The sequence below is a fragment of the Salvelinus sp. IW2-2015 genome, linkage group LG4q.1:29, assembly GCF_002910315.2.
Source record: "Salvelinus sp. IW2-2015 linkage group LG4q.1:29, ASM291031v2, whole genome shotgun sequence".
Taxonomy (NCBI): domain Eukaryota; kingdom Metazoa; phylum Chordata; class Actinopteri; order Salmoniformes; family Salmonidae; genus Salvelinus; species Salvelinus sp. IW2-2015.
The window spans coordinates 71,834,560-71,847,131 of record NC_036842.1 but is presented as its reverse complement, the minus strand read 5'-3'; the positions used below and the strand labels follow the sequence as shown (position 1 = coordinate 71,847,131).

The window sequence follows — 12,572 nt, the reverse complement described above, 5'->3', positions numbered from 1 at the left end:
GCTGGCTTCCTGTCTGCCCAGTGAGGTGTGTGAGTACAGGGTACTGTGGGCAGTGTGTCGGCTGAGACCCAGGTTGCTGCTATGGCTGTTCCTGCTGTTGTCAGCCCAAAGGTCCGGGGCTGCAGGAATACAGAGAGTTGGCACCAGGGCCAGGACTTTCACTGACTGATGCAAGTCACCATATGTTCCTCTGGGTCCTCACACATACAGGGGGACGGGCCACGCACTGCTATCACTTTACCAGGCCAGGAGCTGGCCCAGGTTCCCAACCTCTAGAACAGGTCATTGCCACAGAGATAGTATCCTATAGAGTGATCATGTACATCTCTGAGCCATGGGAAATATGGCTGTGCTGGGGTGAGGTTTTGTGACCAAAGGTAGTAAGGATAAGGGCAACCCTTAAATCATTGTCTCATAGCGCAAATACTCTGTCTGCACTGATTCCCTGTAAGTTGAAGGACAAGCAGCATGGAGGAGTGACAGCACTTGACATAAGACATGTCATACCCTTACATGTCATGGATGAAATTATCATATTATTTCCTTAATTTAGGCCTACAACTATGATGTATTTCTGCTGAACTGGACTGCAGTAGACTGGTATGAATATGATGCATTTACATGAAGAACAAATGGCCGTTTGAGGAGAAACAAAATGGATATTCTTCATGGGGCTAACACAAAGAATCAGGCACAACTTGACTCTGGGAATTGGGAGAAACCCCTTGGGGAACCACTGAACTGTTTTAAGGACAAAGGTCCTCTAGCAGAAAAACAGTCTTGTTCCACGCCTGATTTTTCCATGATAAATGTCAATGGCTGCCGTTTTACGGGCTCCAAACCAATTGTGCTATTTTGTGTGTTTTTTTCGCATTTTTTGTAACTTATTTTGTACATAATGTTTCTGCCACTGTCTCTTATGACCGAAAATAGCTTCTGGATATCAGAACAGCAATTACTCACCTCGAACTGGGAGAAGATTATTTCTTTAACGAGTCGGACGTGAAGGATTTACTGCTGACACCGGACCAGGCCCAAATCCCCATTATTCGCATGAAGAAGAGACTGCCAATACAGGGGATGCAGATCCGGGTGCCTTGTGAGAATTTTTCGGCGAGTGGGTAACCCGCTTCTACCATCTGTCCTATTGGCCAATGTGCAATCATTGGAGAATAAACTGGATGAGCTCCGTTCAAGACTATCCTACCAATGGGACATTAAATATCTTATGTTTCACAGAGTCGTGGCAGAACGACGACATGGATAATGTACAGTTGGCTGGTTTTTCCGTGCATCGGCAAGACAGAACAGCTGCCTCCGGTAAGACAAGGAGTGGCGGTCTGTGTCTATTTGTCAATAACAGCTGGTGTGCGAAATATAATATTAACCTCTCTGGTACAAGTGCTAGCGTCCCACCTCGCCAACAGCCAGTGAAATTGAAGGGCGCCAAATTCAAAACAACAGAAATCTCATAATTAAAATTCCTCAAACATACAAGTATTATACACCATTTTAAAGATAAACTTCTTGTTAATCCAGCCACAGTGTCTGATTTCAAATAGGCTTTACGGCGAAAGCACACCTTGCGATTATGTTAGGTCAGCGCCTAGCCACAGAAAACCATACAGCCATTTTCCAAAGAAGGAGAGGTGTCACAAGACAGAAATAGCGTTAAAATGAATCACTAACCTTTGATGATCTTCACCAGATGGCACTCCCAGGTCTCCATGTTAGACAATAAATGTTTGTTTTGTTCGATAAAGTTCATATTTATGTCCAAATACCTCCCTTTTGTTCGCGCGTTTAGTCCAATAATCCAAAATGCACAAGGCGCGGGCACTAAGTCCAGACGAAAAGTCAAAAAATGTTCCATTACAGTTCGTAGAAACATGTCAAACGATGTATATAATCAATCTTTCGGATGTTTTTATCATAAATCTTCAATAATATTCCAACCGGACAATTCCTTTGTCTTTAGAAATGAAAAGGAACGGAGCTTGTGCTCACGGCCGCGCGCATGACTAAACTAAAGGCTTTCTGCCAGACCCCTGATTCAAACAGCTCTTATTCTCTCCCTTTTCATAGTAGAAGCCTGAAACAACGTTCTAAATACGGTTGACATCTAGTGAAGCCGTAAGAAGTGCAATCTGACCCCATAGACACAGTATATTGGATAGGCAATCACTTGAAAAACTACAAACCTCAGATTTCCCACTTCCTGGTTGGATTTTTCTCAGGTTTTCGCCTGCCATATGAGTTCTGTTATACTCACAGACATCTTTCAAACAGTTTTAGAAACTTTTGAGTGTTTTCTATCCAAATCTACTAATAATATGCATATCCTAGCCTCTGGCCCTGAGTAGCAGGCAGTTTACTCTGGGCACGCTTTTCATCCGGATGTGAAAATACTGCCCCCTACACCAGTGAGGTTAAAGAAGTCTCAAGGTTTTGCTCGCTTGAGGTAAAGTATCTAATGATAAGCTGTAGACCACACTATTTACCAAGAGAGTTTTCATCTATATTTTTCGTAGCTGTCTATTTACCACCACAAACCGATGCTGGCACTAAGACCACACTCAACGAGCTGTATAAGGCCTTAAGCAAACAAGAAAATACTCATCCAGAGGCACCGCTCCTAGTGTCCGGGGTCTTTAATGCAGGGACAGTTAAATCCGTTTTACCTCATTTCTACCAGCATGTGTAACCAGAGGGAAAAAAACTCTAGACCACCTTTACTCCACACACAGAGACGCATACAAAGCTCCCTTTCGCCTCCATTTGGCAAATCTGACCATAATTCTATCCTTCCGATTCCTGCTTACAAGCAAAAACGAAAGCATTGACTTGCTCAATACAGAAGTGGTCAGATGACGTAGATGCTAAGCTACAGGATTGTTTTGCTAGCACAGACTGGAATATGTTCCGGGATTCATCCGATGGCATTGAGGAGTCATCAGTCACCTGCTTCATCAATAAGTGCACCAATGCCGTCGTCCCACAGTGACCATACATACAGTACATAGCCCAACCAGAAGCCATGGATTACAGGCAACATCCACACTGAGCTAAAGGGTAGAGCTGCCGCTTTCAAGGAGCGGGACTCTAACCCGGACGCTTATAAGAAATCCCGCTATGCCCTCCAACAAACCATCAAACATTCAAAGCGTCAATACAGGACTAAGATTGAACCCTACTACACCGGCCACGACGCTCGTTGGATGTGGCAGGGCTTGCGAACTATTACGGACTACGAAGGGAAGCACAGCCACGAGCTGCCCAGTGTCATGAGCTTACCAGATGAGCTAAATGACTTCAATGCGCTCTTCGAGGCAAGCAAGACTGTGTGTGATCACGTTCTCCGTAGCCGATGTGAGTAAGACCTTTAAACAAGTCAAAGATCACAAGGCCGCAGGACCAGACAGATTACCAGGACGTGTACTCAAAGCATGCGCTGACCAACTAGCAAGTGTCTTCACTGACATTTTCAATCTCTCCCTGACCTAGTCTGTTATACCTACATGTTTCAAGCAAACCACCATAGTCTCTGTGCCCAAGAACATCAAGGTAACCTTCCTTAATGACTACCAACCCGTAACACTCACGTCTGTAGCCATGAAGTGCTTTGAAAGGCTGGTCATGGCTCACATCAACACCATAATCCCAGAAACCCTACGTGAGAATGCTGTTCATTGACTACAGCTCAGCGTTCAACACCATAGTGCCCTCAAAGCTCATCACTAAGATAAGGACCCTGGGACTAAACACTTCCCTCTGGAACTGGATCCTGGACTTCCTGATGGGTCGCCCATGCTGATCCTCAACACTAGGGCCCCTCAGGGGTTCGTGCTTAGTACCCTCCTGTACTCGCTGTTTACCCATGACTGCGTGGCCAAGCACGACTCCAACACCATCATTAAGTTTGCCGATGACACAACGGTGGTAGGCCTGATCACCGACAACGATGAGACAGCCTATTCGTAGGAGGTTGGAGACCTGGCAGTGTGGTGCAAGGACAACATCCTCTCCCTCAATGTGATCAAGACAAAGGAGATGATCGTGGACTACAAGAAAAGGAGGGCTGAGCACACCCCCATTCTCATCACAGGGCTGTAGTGGAGCAGGTTGAGAGCTTCAAGGTCCTTGGTGCCCACATCACTAACAAACTATCATGGTCCAAACACACCAAGACAGTTGTGAAGAGGGCACTACAACACCTATTTCCCCTCAGGAGACTGCAAATATTTGGCATTGGTCCTCAGATCCTCAAAATGTTCTTCACCACCGAGAGCATCCTGATTGCATCACCGTCTGGTATGGCAACTGCTCGGCCTCCGGCTGCAAGGCGCTACAGAGGGTAGTGCGTTCGGCCCAATACATCACTGCGACCTAGCTTCCTGACATCCAGGGCCTCTATACCAGGCGGTGTCAGAGTTAAAAAAATTGCCAAAGACACCAGCCACCCTAGTCATAGACTGTTCTCTCTGCTACCGCACGGCAAGCGGTACCAGAGCGCCATGTCTAGCTTCTTAACAGCTTCTAACGCCAAGCCATAAGAATGCTGCACAGCTAATCAAATGGCTACCTGGACTATTTCCATAGACCCCCTCCCCTTTTTTTTTACTCTGCTGCTACTCACTGCTCGTTATTGTTATTTTATTGTTGCTCTTTTATTTCCTTTACTGTAGTTTATTTAGTAAACTCTTTCTTAACTCTTATTTTTCTTAACTATATTGTTGGTTAAGGGCTTGTAAGTAAGCATTTCACCTGTTTTATTCAGCGCATGTAACAAATAACATTTGTTTTTATTTGATTACCCCCTGTCACGTCCGTCGAATAAATAAGTGAACCAAAGCGCAGCGTGAGTAGAGTTCCACATATTTATTACAATGGATCTTCAAAACAACAAAGAATTAACGAACGTGCAGTACGTATTTCACGATCGTTATGTCTTTGTTGTTTTGGAAGTCTCACTATCATTAAAATGTGGAACTCTACTCACGCTGCACCTTGGTCCAATTATTCATATGATAGTCGTGACAGAATATCCCACCATTACAGGACCAAGCAGCGTGCCCAGGAGGTAAAGGAGAGTTGGACATGGGAGGAAATACTGGGTGGATGCGAGACCCTTCCTTGGCGGGAGTCGCTAAGGAGTATAGGAGGACAGCGAGGACGCCGGGGTCCACGGCCACAAACAGCCCAAGGGCAACCCCAAGATTTTTTTTTGGGGGGGGGGAAGGGGCGGTCGGCTGAGCCGAGGAGAGAGCCAGAGACCGTCTGGGAGTCGATGGAGCAATTGGAGGGAGATCGGAGAGAGATGTTGGTTAGGTGTATTCTGCAGCGCACTCGCCCTGAAGAGCGTGTCATCAGTCACGTGTGCAACCTGTGCCGGCTCCACGCACCAGGCCTCCAGTGCGCCTTCTCAGCCCGGTACGTCCTGTGCCGGCTCCACGCACTAAGCCTCCAGTGCGCCTTCCCAGCCCGGTAAGTCCTGTGCCGGCTCCCCGCACTCGCCCTGAAGAGCGTGTCATCAGTCCGGTGCAACCTGTGCCGGCTCCACGCACCAGGCCTCCAGTGACGGTCCACGGCCCGGAGCTTCCAGTGACAGTCCACGGCCCGGAGCTTCCTGCGCCGGTGCCATGGCCGGAGCCTTCCACTGCGCCGATGCACAGTCCAGGCACGGTGTCCAGTCCCGCTCCATGGCCGGAGCCTTCCTCTGCGCCGGTGCCCAGTCCAGGAATGGCGTCCAGTCCCGCTCCATGGCCGGAGCCTTCCTCTGCGCCGGTGCCCAGTCCAGGCACGGCGTCCAGTCCCGCTCTATGGCCGAAGCCTTCCTCTGCGCCGGTGCCCAGTCCAGGTACGGCGTCCAGTCCTGCTCCATGGCCGGAGCCTTCCTCTGCGCCGGTGCCCAGTCCGGCGTTCAGCCCAGCTTCATGGCTGGATCCGCGGTCTGAGCGGGTGCTACGTCCCGCACCGGAGCCGCCACCGACGCTAGTTGTCCACCCTAACCCTCCCCATCTAGTTTCATGTTTTGCGGTCGGAGTCCGCACCTTCGGGAGGGGGTACTGTCACGCCCTGACCATAGAGAGCCCTCGGGGTTCTCTATGGTGTTTTAGGTCAGGGTGTGACTAGGGGGGTTTATAGGTATTATATTTCTATGTTGGTGTGTGTGTTTGATTCCCAATTGGAGGCAGCTGATGATCATTACCTCTAATTGGGGATCATACTTAGTGTGTCCTTTGTCCCACCTGCGATGTGAGATATTGTTTTGTGTGAGTGCCTATGTGCCTATGTTACGTAGTTATTACACATTGATTACACTATCACTCGTGTTTCATATGTCACAACGATTCATGAATACGTATGCTATGATGCTGTTAAAGTTGTCTCGCACACCTACAGTGCTGGTCATAAACAAAAAGCTAGCTAGCTCATGGATGCAAACAATGTCCTTCCCCAAAAACATAGCAAAATGACATAATCTCTTTCAGTAGCTATAGTTAGCTAGCTAACTATATAGCTAGGTGTCATCATCTAAAATAACCCTAATTTATAAGACAGTTCTTATTTGATTAATGGTGGTCGGACCCATCTATGTGAAGCTAGCCACAATAAGGATTAGCCACAATAGTAGACTTTGTGGTTAGCCTTCAAAATAAAAGTATGGCATAATTCTACTATTTCTATTCATTTGCATCACTGTCAATGGCATACTTTTATTTTGAATGCAAACCGCAAATTCCACTATTGTGCCTAATCCTTATTGTGGCTAGCTTCACAACACATAACCCAGTCAGGTTGAGCCTCACTAGCCAGCTGAAGCTAGCTGGCTGCATATAACGTTAGCTTTGGGCAACAGGGTTAAGTAGCTGGCTAGCTATTTATTTTCATGAACTAAAGTTCAATTTCAATAGGCAAACAACAAGTGGCAACCTAGCTAATACTTACTCACAAGGATTCCTAAATCATTGCTAAGAATAATGAAAATGACTGCAGTTTCTACTGGTCACTGTTTTCAGGCTGGTTGTATTGGTGCTAGCTAGGTACCAAGCTAAAGCTAGCTACCCCAGAAGTTGCGGTCAAACAAATGATGCGTTATTACCAACACGTATTGTAAACACATCGTTTGTGGCCGGTGTTTGCTTGTTTGCAGACTTTTTTGTACAGCTTTGACAGTGCTACTGTATCTTTCTTGACACGCAAAGACCCAAACGGCGTTCCATAGTATGTATGTCGTGAAGCTAATAGTAGTGACGCTATTACTGTGTAACTCCGGTAGGACAACATCTAAAAAATAGCGCACTTTGTAGTGTGTACCGGTGCTCGACCCGTCGGCGAAAGCCAACATCACCCACGACAGAGAACGGTTGATTGTCAAGGGCAATGAATCCCATTATCTTGGCTTTAATGGATTTCACCTTTGAGATGTCTCACTGAAATTGTCTTACTCTTTCAAATGACTGCTCGACTTGTTGACTGCTCGATCCACATAGCAGATATTGTGGGCTAGGTTAGGAACGCTGTGTTGCAAGTGTAGCGCAACATTTTACGTTGCGTCATTACGTCATGTACCTACGTTATATAGGTATGCACAGTAGCTTTGACATCAGTTTTTAACATCGCTGTTAAACTAGACATTGGCTGATACCGATGTTGGCATTTTTAGCTAATATCGTCCGATTCCGATATGTTCACCGATATATCGTGCATCCCTACTTATCCAAAGGGGAGAGGTTGAAGGCCATTGAAGGTATGAGAGCAGAGATACACCAGAGGTAGGGATATATAAAAACAAAAGAAACATTTACTTCAACCCTATCCTGATTACAAAAAGTAAAACAGAGCCCATCCCCCCACAATCCATAATGAGTTATTTTTGTGCGATAGGGGGTTCTGGTGCTTACAAACTATTTCCATTATTGAACTTTAATTCAAATTGAATTTCCTGTTTCACGGCTACGTTGTAATTACTAGAAATGTATACACTCTAGTGTAATTGGTACCAGACTAGGCCTCTTGTGAAATGGATCCCCGTTTCCCAGCCATAGCAAGAGACAGATTCTGTTTTATTGTGGTGGTGACTCTTTTTTGCTGCTGTGTGTGTGTGTTGTGCTGTGTGTGTTTGTGTCCGCCGTGCTGTGGTGTGTGGTGTGTGGTGTGTGCTTGTTGTGGGTGCTGTTGTTGATGTTGTGTGTGTGTGTGTGTGTGTGTGTGTCTGTTGTGTGTGTGTGTGTGTGTGTTTTGAGTAGGCTGAGAAACTATGCCTTTAAATCTCCCCAGTTAGCCATCAAGTGCTGCCCTGGCCTTACTCTCATGTCTCATACCACACAACAGATCTGGGTAGTTGGTCGTACTAGGGCCTCAGCCTATATACCACAATGCAAAACAGCCTGTATGCAAGACTGAGGAAGTTGTGCATAGAGGAGCTTTGGGTGGGGGCTAGTGGAGGAGTTTCTGACACAAACATCAGCACAATAAATATGCAGAGTTAATATCATGTGTGCAGTTATCTTTTCTATAGGAAGGAATTCCACTACATATCCATGCCAGTGCCAGGCATCCAGACAAGCTTGTATTATATGCCCCCCCGTCAAATGTTGTTGTTTGTGTTCCCACTGCTTTGCTTTACCTTGGCCAGGTCGCCAGTTGTAAATGAGAACTTGTTCTCAACTAGCCTACCTGTTTAAATAAAGGTGAAATTAATTTATTGTTATTAGAAGTGTGGAGCCAGGTCGTCACATGGCACCAGCAGAGCACCGGCAGGCTATCTCCTCCAGAGATGGGCCTTGATCCTGCAGCGTGAGACTGATAACATCCAGAGTGTGCATTCCTGGCTGGTAGGAATGCAATGGGCCATGTGTGGAAATAAGGTTGGTTCTGTGCACAGCACTCTGATCTCAGGGCTTGTGTTAACATGAATACACAATAGATTCTACTCACAGCTAAAGACACACATCAGTTATATAGTCTTACAGAGTGCCAGGCTTTTTTTGTGGGTGATTGTGGGCTGAATTATGTTTATATTGGGAGGAAGGAATTAGGTCACGTTTCTGACCTATTTTATGTTATTTTTTATATGTTTAGTGGTCAGGGCGTGAGTTGGGTGTGGGCATTGTATGTTTTTGTGTTTAGATCATGTTAATCTGCCTTATATGGTTCTCAATCAGAGACAGGTGGTTTACGTTTTCCTCTGATTGGGAACCATATATAGGCTGGCTGTTCACACTGTTTGTGGTGGGTGATTGTCTCCTGTGTTTGTGTCTGCGCACCACACGGGATTGTTTCGGTGTTATTTCGTTTGATGTAGTCTGTTTCCTGCTCGTGAGTTCTTCGTGTCTTTTATTGTAAGTTCCATGTTCAGGTTCGTCTACGTTGTCCGTTTGTCATTTTGTATTTCTGAAGTCTAGTTCGTGTCAATGTTCGTCTGTTTTTTTCAATAAATCATTATGTCATCACACCTCGCTGCGCATTGGTCTACCGATCCTTCTCTCCTCTCCTCGTCGAGGAAGAGGTGGACGACACCCGTACAATTAGAAGGACTGTAGTACAATCTATGATTAAAAAACTAAGCTAAATAGGCTAAATTTTGGGTAAATCTTATTATTGAATTACATAAAACAAGCATTTTTGATTTTTTTGATTTATAAACAGAGCCCCACTCCATTTCCACATAAATACCAAAACAAGAAAGAGGAATGAATGTCAGCAAGGAGTCTTGTGGTTGGTTCTCTAAAGTCTACTCCCTCCTCCACACTGCCAGCAGCAGTATCCTCTCAGGTCAGACCACGAGTCCAAAATGCATTTAGGTTGACTACAATGATGAGACCTACTGCCTAAATAAAGTTAGTTACAAATAAATAACAGATTAAAGCTGCTATTCAGAACGAAAATACATGTTCTGCTTGTGTGGTGGTGTCCTCTGTATGTATGTTATACTAGAATTAAAGTGAAACGGTTCACATTGGATTGTAAAGTGGAAAACATTTGTATTTGTGCAAGTTTGAAATGACTATAAAAAAAATATGTCTAGACAGTTAAGATAATACAAAAAGTTGATAAGTTAATTACAAGTTAATGGCTGAAGTTTGGCCAAAAAAAGTCCTGTAGTTATAGAAGGCCACCTGAAATATGCTGGAAGGGCCAAAAACAAAGGCTGTCTCGAGCTCACCCTTCCAGCCGAACACTTGTTCAGAATTCAGGCTACCCCCCCCCCCCATCCATCCCCTTAATCCAAAGATCTCCAAGAAAGGGGTTTGAGACGTCCATCCCTCACCAGACTTAAATACCCAGCCCCAGTCACGCCATTGCCACGGTTATAGCCCCAGCTCCTGTAAAGCTTTCCATTAGGAACTTCTGGAGCCACACACTCCTCTCACCTCTCCCTCCCTAACATCAGGCTGGCTGGATATAACATCCAGACTCCAGAGTGGCCCTCGCCTCGCCTCCCCTAGTCGGGAGGTCAACACTGGCAGGATCCTGAACATCTGGACGGCACGTTTAGCCAGCAGAAATAATACCGCCTTTGTTTTTCTGCCATGATGGCTCTATAAGTGGACCAGGTTTGAAGTGCCAGCCTGATGCCGGGAGCAGAGCCATAGCAGCACCACTGACTGTGGCAATAGACCCGGTCACCTGGCCTCTGCTCTGGCTAAGGGTTTGGAGGGTTGGTTTGTGCATGATCAGGACATGGGTTTATTTTTGTCCATGTTCTGGCGGTCTCATCAGTTCATCAGAGCAGTAATTGAACACATGCATTAGCACAGCTGTGGGATTAATGGAGATACTACAGCTTCTTAATCGAAGGAAAGTGAAACCGGTTTTATGGAGTAGGCCTGTTTCTTTAATATGTTATGAATAAACAGACAGTGGTGTACAGTAGGCAGCCCAAAACACACAATACTCAGTTACTGATATACATTATCTACTGGCCAACACGGTTTGCTTCAACATCTGTGTAATAGCTGATTGTAACTGATGAAAGTGTCAATACACAGGGAGCACAACTACAGCGCTAATACATCATATCCCACGAAATATTGGATTGGCCTACTCTACAGTTAGTCTCTAAAGTGGGTAACTGGAAATAGAATCATAGTCCCAATAAATAGTGTTAAAAGCTGAATTGTGAGTGGGAAATAGGCTATGTACACGCATAGGAAATTAGTAATTGGAGGAATGTATACATTATCAACCATTATTCAATGTTTATAAACATATAAACGTATGGGCTATAGTCTATTATCAGATAGAGAGACAATGCATGGATGTAGCCTATATATGCCCACAGAGTAAACAAGTCTGGCAAATTGCCCGGAATGCTGTACTATTGTTTTGAAAGTGTGATGTTATTTACGGCAAGAAAGAAACCGCGACATTGCAAGGGGCACAACTGTTCCACTATGCAACCTGATAACAATGTTTCCGTTATCCCTGCCCCGTGTTATTACACCTGGGATAATGTTGTGAAGGGGTAGTTACTTTAGAAACACAGTATAACGGGAATACTTTAACATTAGCGGGGAAACTACAAAACGTAATCTCTTACCTTCGTGTTGTAGGTGCCGAAAGTCCCCCTCAGTCTTCTCTATTGGGACTGAAGTTTAGGAAAAATAGATTCTGTAGAGGAATGCAACCTGCAAATGTGACTCGGCGGAAGCCTATAAATTACTTGTACGAACTGCGACAGCGTGACACGGTCCACAGCAAAGAGAAAACTGCATCATGAGAAAATTAGCATTGTTGTAATATCCTTGACTGAAAGTTTAACGATGCACTGTCCCTGCTATAGCCATTGCAGGTTGACCAATATGCTGCGGAAAATTGCCTCTCCCCATTTCATTACTTTTGCTAGTAAACACATTGCATCGGAACTGTGACACCGCAAGGCATTATGGACCGTTTTAAAGCTGCAATACACTTCGTAGAAGAGGGGTACTCACCTAGAGGAGTGGGGTTCCTGAAGGTGGTCGGGTAGCCTTCTTGAGTAGGAGCCTTATGGTGACTATCAGGTATAAGAAAAAGTTATCTGGTATGAACTATTTATTTTCTGTATTTTGAAACACCTATTATCACAACCAGACACTCTATACAGTGTGTGGCAGTGCTCTTGTCAATGCATTGTTCTTTCATGGCAGAATATAGCCTACACACACAGAGTAAGAACATAATATCTATTAAAAGCATTATTCAGGATATAAGACCACATTTGAAAAAGCTTGTTCGTTCGTCATTGTGTATTTAGATGTTAAGTTATTTATATTCATTTATTTACAGTGCATTCGGAAAGTATTCGTAACCCTTGACTTTTTCCACATCTTGTTATGCTACAGCGTTATTGTAAAATGTATTAAATTGTTTTTATTCCTCATCAATCTACAAACAATACCCCATAATGACAAAGTAAAAACATTTTATTGGACATTTTTGCTAAAATAAAAACAAAGTAATGAAATATCACATTTACAGTTGAAGTCTGAAGTTTACATACACTTAGGTTGGAGTCATTAAAACTTGTTTTTCAACCACTCCACAAATTTCTTGTTAACAAACTATAGTTTTGGCAAGTCGGTTAG

At 44.8% G+C, this 12,572-nt stretch overlaps 1 protein-coding gene across 2 annotated transcripts in view; it reads right to left on the bottom strand.

Annotated features, from left to right (window-relative positions):
• LOC111962486 (ras association domain-containing protein 8-like) overlaps positions 1-11,904 on the bottom strand; it is a 30,221-nt gene extending 18,317 nt beyond the window's left edge. For both annotated transcript variants that reach the window (XM_023985605.2, XM_023985606.2), the window contains exon 1: positions 11,546-11,904. The gene's annotated coding sequence lies outside the window, so the exon portion shown is untranslated. The remainder of the gene's footprint in view (positions 1-11,545) is intronic.
• Positions 11,905-12,572: the final 668 nt, after the last annotated feature.